Raw genomic sequence first — 10,816 nt, 5'->3', positions numbered from 1 at the left:
TACACAGTAGGATCAGAGGCAGCAGGTCCACAGACTGTCCCTGATAAGTCTTTTCATCCACAAACCCTGCCCTTCTGATGCTCAGAATGTTGAATCCAGAAGGACATTCAATGGACAATGGGAGGTTGCGTCCTTCAGAAAATGCTGGATTTTATTCACTTGTATCAAATGAAAGCAAATCCAGACTTAGGTAAGGAGAAACTTTATTGAAAGGATTATTGCAACAACTATTGTAATAGGGAAAACACAATTGATTATATGTTCTGCAAGCATCTCAAATGTCAGGCAGAAAAGAGCTTTTCTTTTACAGGGAGGAATAAATACAGCTACTGGGTGTGTGGGTGCTGGGATTTCATGATAGGGCAGTTGCTATTTTCCTATTAGGTCAGCAAATTCTCAGAAGGGGCCATTAAGGAGATGCTAATTCTGTGTTCAGGTGCTCAAAGGTGAGTCAAGGTTGGGGGCTTGAGGAAGGAGAGAAGCCTAACTAAAGTTTGATCAAGTCAAGTTAGTGGGCATTTTGTCCAGATTGGTCATTTGGGACAAACGGTTCAGCTAATCCTTATGAGACAAAGAATGGGTATTTGAGGGATTCTGTGTCTAACTTTGTCATAGATAAGCAAGGGGCCATCTGCAAGTCATACGGGGAAGAGTGGCTCTTTGCAGTAAGCTATTTCCCGGAACACAATAGGGGGAGGGGAGGGATTTATTGACTGTTGCTGATTTCCAGTAGCACAGGGCTCATGTAAAGTTCAGCACTGTCACTTCTAACTTCTCAGTACCTGAAAGGTTATCAAAAAACCTTTATAGCAACTGCAGGTTGCTGTGTTACTCAATCCAATTCAATTCTCTCTCTAACTAGCTGGAGTAAGGCTGAGGCTAGTCCCTGTAGCATAAGGGCAATTATTTACAAGATCGTTCTTCAGGTATCAGTCGCAAGAGTTCGGGGACCCAAAAAAGTCACCTGTACTTCCAATCAACTGGCTACAAATTTAGGGGTTCGCACCAGCCCCTTTGGTTCATTTGATAATTTACTAATGATACACAGAACTCACTGAAAGTGCTATGCTTACAATTACAGTTTTATGTATAGTAAAAGGATACAAGGAAGCCAAAAGAAGAGATGTAAAGGGCAAGGTCTGGGAGGGTCTCAAATGCAAGCTTTTGGGTCCTTTCCAAGTGAAATTAGAATGAATCACCTTCCTGGCAAAACAGCAATGTATTCTTCCAACATGGAAGCTCATTGCAGCTTCAAGTGTCCTGAGTTTATATTGGGTTCCATTATGTAGGCATCATTGGTAGAATTGATGCACATGTGATTGAGCTCAATATGCAATCTCCCTCCCCTTCCCGAGCTCAGGGAGATGGGGCTGATATGATTTGGCTCAGAGCACCCCTCCCCCCACATAATCACAGGATTAGTCTCTCCTGTGGGGCCAACTCCCTCCCTCTACTGGTGGGTCCCTCCCAGGCAATCATTAGCATTTGCACCCTCAGGTGTGGTCCTGGGCCCACCATGAAAAATAAAAGGTGTTCCTATAGCAGGAAATTTCAAACATTCATACATTGCATCCCCAAGAAATGAAGACAAGGGTCATCTCATTTTTAATTATATTGCACAATCTCAAACCTCATCTCCAATACCATTCTTGTTTTTTTTTTTTACACAGGGAACTTTCTATGCTTCTGATGTTATTGTTCTTTAGAAACATTAAAATCCAGTGTTTTTCTAAATTAATCAAATACATTTCTTCAAAATATACAGCTCAATGCCATTTTAAAAACTTTTCATTGATGTATTATTTCATACAGAAAAGTACACAAATCGTAGTGCTAAGTGAATTATCAAAAGTAAATACATCCGAGCAGTGCGATGGTGAGTCAGTGGCAGAATTATCGCCTGCCATGCTGAAGACCCGGGTTCAATTTCCCGCGCCTGCCCATGCGCCCAAAAAAAAGAGGGGGGTGGGGGGTAAAAAAGTAAATGCATCCAGTAACTACTACGAAGGTCAAAAAATTGAAGATTAGCAGCATTTAAGAAGCCCTTGTGTGCATCCTCCCAATCTCTCCAAACGTAACTAATGCCTTATCTGTGGATGTGATTTACTAGTTTGGGAACTTTATATAAATGGAATCATGCAGTGCGTATTCTTTAAGTCTGGATTCATGATCCACCATTTTTGCTACAGAGTTAAAGTTCATTTATTTTCATGGACATTGTAAGGCCGTAAATTACTAGATATGACAAACTCCCCTTCCCCCACCCTGTAAGTGCATCTTAGAGCGCACGTGCACATTCCTGAGCATGATAGCTGTCTGCACGAGAACCACTCCTGCTATGTATCTAGTATCTTCAAAGATACGTTTATGGTCTTGCAAATACTAACTTGGCCTTGTGCCTTCCTTGGTCATACCCCATATAACCTCCTGTAATCCACTGGGAAGTGCAGAGCCCGGGATCTGCTTCCCCGTTTGTAAATTCTCTAATAAATTGTTACTATTTTGCTATATGGAGTAGTCTGCTTCATTTTTCAGTCTTAAGTGTCCATCGAACTTTGGCAGAACCTATTCTGTAGGTTTATGGCTAGATAACTGGCAAGCTAGCCAGAAGAAAGAAAATGGAACAAGCCAAAGAATTTCAGCAGAAATCCCAGGGTAGCTACTTCCATTACGTAGAGGGAGGTAGCCTGTTTTTTAGAACTGTTCCACCCAGTGCTTGAACATGGGGATGCCCAAAAACGTGTCAGAGTGTTATCCATCCTTCAGGAGAACCGGAGGGGCAAATGGAAATCACAAGGGAAAGAAGCAACTGCAGCCACCTTGTAGTGATTGTCATGGGCAGTTGAATGTGCTATGTGAACTCAAAAGCAGAAGCTCAAGTGAGAAGATTAGAAGAGATTTTGGCTCTAGAAAAGGATATTAGGTTAGCAAAAATGATACAAACCTAAGAGGGACAATTAGAAATATTGGCATGTAAAGTGGTAAAAATGCATGGATGGAGGATGCCACAGTCATAGGTTGGAGTGGTTATCGAGAAGGAAGGCTGGGATCTGAAGGTGCGGGATCCCTGGAAAAGTTCAGGAGAGGGAGAATAGGAGGAGGAACTGAAATTGAAGATGAGGTTAAACAAACAAGATCCTTAATAATTATGAAATGAAAGCAATCAAGGATCCCAATACCCCTCCAGAAGAGAGCACTGCTCAGAAGCAAACAGTAATGAGGGTGCATACCCCCCACAGAAATAGTAGAAATAACAGAAAAATTTAAACAAAAGGGCCAAGAGAGCACAGCAACTTGGTTACAAAGGAAAGTAATAAAAATAACAAAAGAGACCTTGCAGGATGGAAGGGGCAGAGGGGGTCTGTATGTGTAACTCATAAACAATTATGGGCTGATTTAATTGCCACAGGTACCACCCCTCACCATCCCCTTACACCCAGAGAAAAATAGATAAACAACCTAATGCTATATTTGTAGGACTCTGGCAAAAGTTTTCTAAGAAGGAAAAATATCAACCTCTGCCTTTGTTTAAGTCTGTGCTACTGGTTATCACTCCCAAAGCACTCCCCCAAGAAAAGTAAGTCTGATTATAAGGGGTAGATACCCTCTATCCCTAAGGACTAGGGGTGGGCCAGTGTTGCCTGCAAATACAGGTGACAACAGGTGATTGGAGGCCTCATATAGAGTTAGTTATCCACTGGTCTCTAATGAACCATTTGCACATTGCACTCTACTGGAGCAGAGGGTACAATCACCTATGGGAATCCCTGGAAATTTAATGAGCCCATAAAAATGATAGACGGGTGTGGGGGAAAAGCCATATGAGCAGTTCGAACTGCCCTAAAATTATAGATCAGGTACCTCACCCTCCATAAAGTATATTGTATGCATTTCTCCCATTCCTGAATCTAGATTCAGGGTGGAAGTGTCAGAAGACCCAGAACTTACAACCACCATTACCTTGGCCATCAGTGAGCCAATGTTGGGAACTATCTCGTGAGGAGATGGGCCTGTAACTGTATATTACTGAATGGTCATGACCTCCCCATGTTAGTTCCAACAAAACATCTTGTATTTTATCCTTAGGATGTTTCTAATCTTTACAGCAGAAGGAAATGAATTCCTGAAATGGGCAACCAAAGTGGCTGCAACTCATCATCAGACTGACTGCTGGGTGTGTGGACAGTTGCTGCCTTCCACCGAGATGGAATGCCTTGGACAGTGTCGCCTTTTAATCTAACTGAGTGGGGTTTGGGGATCTGCTCTACTAATTTTCCTCTTGACATTAGCAGGCGCAGATATTAGAATGTGTGTCTTACATTGTTGCAGTGGATTCTGCCTCCAGATGTGCCCCTCAAATACCATTTAGGAATATTTGAGAAGAGGAACATGTAGAACACAAGGGTGGGTTTTTTGAGGCAAGGAGGGTACGGTCATAAACTAAAGATGACTTAAATTCCTCCTAACACCCTATAAATGCATCTTAAAATGCACATGCATATTCCTAAGCATGATTGCTATCTGTACTAGAACTACTCCTGCTACATATCAGTACCTTCAAAGAGACATGTTTTCTATCTTGCAAATCCTGATTTGGCTCTGTGCCTTCCTTGTTTGTACCCAGTGTAACTTCCTGTAAGCTGCAGGGCGGAGTGTGACTGAACATCCTGCTGGTACTCAGGGCCAGCTTCCCCGTCTGTAAGTTCCCTAATGAACTGTTACTGTTTTGCTATATCGAGTGGCCTGCTTTGTTTTTTGGTCTTAAATGCCCATCGGACTTTGGCAGAGCCTATTCTGTAGGTTTATGGCCAGGTTATAAACATATTAGGTCCTGCTAGTCATTGGGCCACCCAGAATCTGCCAGGTTGCATCCTCATCTGGGGTTAAATAAGTAGAGCCAAGACACAAGGAAATCTGTTTCCATCTTCCTGTGTTTTGGAGAGTCTATTTCCCTTACAAGATCATGGGTCCAGTGGGAAATTACAAGGCATTTACATGAAGAAAAGGGTACAAGTATGTAAAGTGTGTTAGATCTTCAGAATGCTAAATTGCCTGTGATGGAGCTAGGATATACAGGATTTCTCAAATTTATTAAGTCATTCTTTCTCCCAGCCTCCTTGCATGTGCATGTATGGTCTAAATGTCAGTTGAATACACTTTGGGAAATGCTGCCCGAAAGACCCAAGGTATGGAAGTTACACCTAGTATTTTGGTAGTTCCTTTAATATGCCAGGATACAGTGTTAGAAGAAGTTACTTTCAGTGCTATCCAATATCTGGGGTTTGCTTCATCCCCAATTTGGTCAACAGATTCTTGGCATGTCCCTTTCCATGTGTTTTCCTGATGATGAAGACAGTCTTGTTTAACCAAACTCATACTCTTATCAGAGATTGACCAAATCTGTACTTACCTTTCCTCCCTAATCTCTTCTATTTTCTAAAAGTTTCCCTCACAGCCATTGGTCATCCACCAATGCAATGGCTCTCTCACTTGAGTAGGCATCGTAAATACCTGGTGAGACTCACCTTCGAATTTCTGATTTGGTTGGTCTGGAGAGGAGCCAGATTTTTTGCATTTGTGAAAATTTCTCTTATGCCACTGAAGCTGCTGGTTGGGGGAATCACACTTTGAGAACCATTGTGTTTCTGTTTGTTAAAGCTGCTGGAATGCAATGCACCAGAAATGGGTTGACTTTTCTTCAATGGGGATTTGTTAGTTTACAAATTTACAGTTCTAAGGCCATGAAAATGTCCAAATGAAGGCATCAAGAGTAAAATAACTTCTCTGAGGAAAGGTTGCTGGCATCATGGTTCCTCTGTCACATGGGAAGTTGCATGGTGACGTCTGCTAGCCTTTTTCTCTTCGCTCTGGTTTCAGTAGCTGACAACAAATGTCTCTGGGTATCTCTCTCTCTCTTAGCTCCTCTGAGCTCTCTGAATTTCCTCTGTCTTTCATCTTCTCATAAAGAACTCCAGCAAGGGGGTTTTAAGAGCCACCTTCAATGGGCTGGGTCACATCTGCATGGGAACAACCTAATCGAAAAGACCCACCCAATAATAGATCTGCCCCCACAGGGATGGATTAAGAGAACATGGCCTTTTATGGGGTATATAATAGCTTCAAACCAGCACACATTGCGGTACTGAAGCAAGTTGCCAGTAAGTAGCAGATTGTACTGGAAGGAACACAGACCTTGGAAAACGTAACAGGGCTGGATTTGAATTCTGATGTCTCTATTTACGAAGCATAATATAAGTCAACTGTTTCCTCACCTGGGATAGACTTATTGTACATAAGTTGTTGGGAAGACTAAATTAAATAAGATAGATAAATGCCTATCTCAAAGTTTGCCATATAACAGGCACTTAAGTCATGTCTGTGTAGTATAGGGAGTTGCTTACAGTCCACATCACATATATGTGATTCGTTGTAAATTAATATAGATAAGTTTACATTTCTTACTTTTCCAAAATATAATTTGGGGCTGTTTAGATGACTACTTCAGGTATTGATATTCAGATAGCAATATCAATAGGCTAGTTTGTTATTAAGACAATACCTAATACATGCTGTTTTCCTAGTGTAAAATGTACATTACAATTCAGGACAAACATTCTTTGAATGTTGGGCTTACATGCTAATGGTGTCTAACCAAACTTGAAATATCTATATAGTGTATTGATATATATTATATATAATATATATTTGGCTTAATAGCAAATGCAAACATCAATTGGAAAGTGAAGTTTTAATTATGCTTGATGGATATTAGATTCGAGGTAGGGATAAACAAAGAATAAAGGGAACTATCATTATTGAGAGCCAGAACTTTAAATTCAAAATTGTATTTAATACTCAGAACGATATCAAGGCTAGGGATTAGTAACTTCATTGTATCAATGAGGAAATGCTAAGTAGAAAAATAAAGACTGAAATCCACTTTAGGTTTACTCAGATCTTAAGTTCTCTCCAGTATTTCATATTGCTCATAAGTGAAAAGCAATGAATTAACTTTTTCCTATTTGTTTCAGCATAGCTAATCTTTGAGGCAGGTGTTGAATTCTCTAGAGGCAGGAAACTGAGACAGTTGGAGGGTATCCCCTTCCCTCCCTTTTTTATCTCTCTCCCCTCCCTCTCCTCTTTCTCCTCTCTTTCCTCTCTTCTTCTTTCTCTCCCTCCTTTCCTTCCTTCCTTCATTTACATATCCCTTCTTCCCTTTCTCCCTTTTTACTTCCTGATAACTAGATTTCTTAGCCAGAATTCACTATACAGTGAATACCTATGTCACTGTTAATATGACTATAGTGATGCAAGCTGTCCTTTCAAACATAATTTTGGTAGTAAACTAAATTTAAAGGAGAATGATGGGAAATACAAGAAGGATATGACAATGGAGAGTGAGGGGCTGAAGAAACTAAGAAAAAATAAGGAAACATGAATAGAGAGAACGCAGAGTTTTATTTCTTTTTTTATAGTAGCATATGGTTTTCCAAACTGTTTAGATTTAAATATCCACATATCAGTCTGTGTGAAATGGCCACTGAATTGTCTAGAGACAGATTCAGAGGCAGGTAGCTCTTATTTTTTTACTACGAATATATAAATATATGGATGTTTCCAAGATATTAAATTTGCAGTTATATATATTAGAAGGACAAATTTTATCATATATTCCCATCCTTTTCTATTCAAAGACTATTCTATTCCAGACTTAAAACAGATATCTTTCTCAGAGAGTGCCTATGCTTATTCTATCTCCACTAAGAAACAGATGATAATAAGATAATAATCTATAACATGTCAGCAGTAATAGTATAGCAATAGATAAGGAGCTGGTCATTTTTATTAAAGCTGATTTTCATTAAATTTGTTCAGATTTTCATTAAATTGGTAAACCGTTGAATTTATGGGAAACATAAATTAGGGATTTAGAGTGGAAGTGCTCTAAATAGTTTTCCTTGTGTATTTATTTATTTTTTATGAAAATTCCATTTATACGCAATTTTTCATGACCATGTCTCATGTGCGAGACACAGTCCTTGTTATAATTTCAATACTACCGTGCTCATGGTCACAGTCAAAGTATCTGTCATAAGAAAACATTTTATTCAACAGAAGCTTAGAGAAAAGTTATATTATTACTTAAAGAGATTCTTTTCATTGTTTAAAATTTCATAAGCCTGGTTAATTCTGTGCATTTAAAAAACAAAACTAAATAAAAAATCTCTCAGCTTTGGTGACCCCTTCTTGGGGAAACTTCAAAAAATTTTTTTCTTCTAAATTTTGATACCATTTCCTTGTTCTTGGGTTAAGTGCCCTTTCTTGGGATCCCTCTTCAGCTTGGGCACAGCTCAGTGTTTCCATTGGATACATTTGTTCATTCATTCATATGTTCATGTATTCATCCCAAAGGGATACATTGGTTCCCTACTATGTGCCAGACCCTATAAGTTCCTTAGGACTGGGACCATGCATTATAATTATTGCGGGCCTGCTCCCAACCCAGTGTCACTGCCTGATATATAATTGTCTGTTAACTTTTCGGTGTGGCAGAAATATATATATATATTTGAATTTGGTAGGTGTCATTTATAAAGGCTGGGGAAACAAATTAAAAATAATCATTAGTTAATAAAAAATTTTCCAATAATTAATCAAATGATAAATTACATGGTTGTAGTGTATGTGGAATGTCTAAGGAAAAGTATTTAATGTTTCAATTAAAGGTCTTGTTTTTATATCAACCATTCCTTTTAGTCTCCTCCTAGTTTTTTTACAGCTTGGGCTTTTATCTATTTTTGTCATAGTGTATATTACATAAAAAGAAGTTTTTAAATTTCAATTAGTCACCAAAAACGATGAATGATGGTGATTCAGGAATTTGTTTCTAAAAGAAATTTGTGGGCTCCTGGAGGATAGAAAATGACACATTTTTTTTTATCTTTAGCTACTGTACTACACTGTAGTGTTTTGTATATAATAGAGTCTCAATAAATATTTGTTACTTGCACTGTTGGCCCAGGTTCTATGATGCTAATGGCTGGGACTCTCAATTATGTTTTCTTTTTATTCTGACTTCATTAGAAAATTGAGTATATTGTAAATTGTTGACATAAAAAAGTGTAAAGGCTAAAATAACCCAGGAACAGGGCTTGATTATCTCATAGGAAAAGTGCATATATATTTACCCGAAGCTACTAGAATCTTGGGAGTTTGCTCAGACATTTGCTAAACATTTTCTATGTACTAACTTAATCTTTATAAGAGCCAAATGATTGTTAAACAATATCATGGTGAAAATACTACAGGTGACAAAACTTAAACTTACAGAAAAACAGCAAGTTGCTCATGTTTACACAATTAAAATGTGGGAAACCAGGAAAAGAGCTTAGAACTTTCTGATTCCAGAGCCCATACCAAAAGGATCAACCTTTATGATTCTGAATTTGAAAGATAGACCACTTTCTCACTTATGCTTCTTACAACATTTTCTGTGCTATGAATGTCACACTTTTTATCCCCTGGGAGCATCAAAGATGCCTCAGGTACACATATTATAGAGAAAAGAAAATGATGTTTACGTTAAGGATTACTAGTGAGATAGAGACAACATAATCCAAGAATCTCTAGCTTCCAATGGAACATTTGGCAGAACCAGATAGAAATAAATTCCACTAATGCAGTATGGGATATTGGAAATATTGCTGATCAGGTTTTATCCATTCTAGACACCTGAATCATGACCTAGGGGCTCTTCTCAATTCAGATATTTATATGTAATAATGCCCTGAAAGAGTACTTTTTATTAACCAGTTAATGTTTATATATGGTTAAAAACTCAATATAGTACAGAATATAATAAGTGAAAAACAAAAGTCCCTTCCCCTCTCCCCCTAATTGTTACAGAGAGATGATATGCATTTATTAGCAGGTAAGAAAATAAATTGGCTCATAGTATATATATATATATATATATATATATTTACTTGGTTTTCCTTAATGACCATATGCATTTCTATTGTATCAAAAGGCAGTAAACATCTTTATACATTTTTCTTTTGTGTGCTTGTGGGAATATAATTATAGAATAAGTTGCCCAACGTGGATGCTGGGTCAAAGAGGTTTTTATCTAGTGGCATCATGAAGAAAGCAAAACAGCCTATTGAGAATGACTAAACTAACACTCTGCAATGAAACTTCCAAGTAATTAAATATATTTATATATAACAGTTTACAAAGACCATGCAGATTCAGTTCTTGGTGGTGATTTCCAGTCACTCTTACCACCGAACTGATGACAGCTGCTGACCAGGCTGACCTGGATTGCTTTGCTTCAAGGTCTTGGTCCATGTGGCAAGACTTTGGGTCTCATACGGATCTCCTACGTTCTTTCACTTCACTGCTGTTGTAAGAAGTCTGCTTCTGGTGTCAAGAAATACATAATAAGTTTGGGGTCTTTGCTTATGATTGTACTCAAAATATTACCTTTAGGTTCAATATTATTACAAATTTATTTCTCTAGAAGGCCCTGCTTCTCTCTAACATGATCTGAAAAGTAGCCACTTTATCTGTCAACTCCAGCAAAAACTGCTTGATGCTGTATTTCTCATCTGATCCTTGTGTGTCAGTATTTTCTTTGGTAGATTCTTCATTCTGCCATGATCAGTGTCTTTTTCTAGAGCAATAGTGTTGAAAAGGGCATCTAGCAATGCTTTTGGCATAGTCATTTTCTTTTTCAAGTTCAGATTGACAAAACCTCATTGTACAGTATGACATTTCCTGTGAAATGCCAATAAAACATTTCTCCCTCCCATCT

Source organism: Tamandua tetradactyla, chromosome 24, assembly GCF_023851605.1.
Source record: "Tamandua tetradactyla isolate mTamTet1 chromosome 24, mTamTet1.pri, whole genome shotgun sequence".
Lineage (NCBI taxonomy): Eukaryota > Metazoa > Chordata > Mammalia > Pilosa > Myrmecophagidae > Tamandua > Tamandua tetradactyla.
This window is presented reverse-complemented; position numbering follows the sequence as displayed.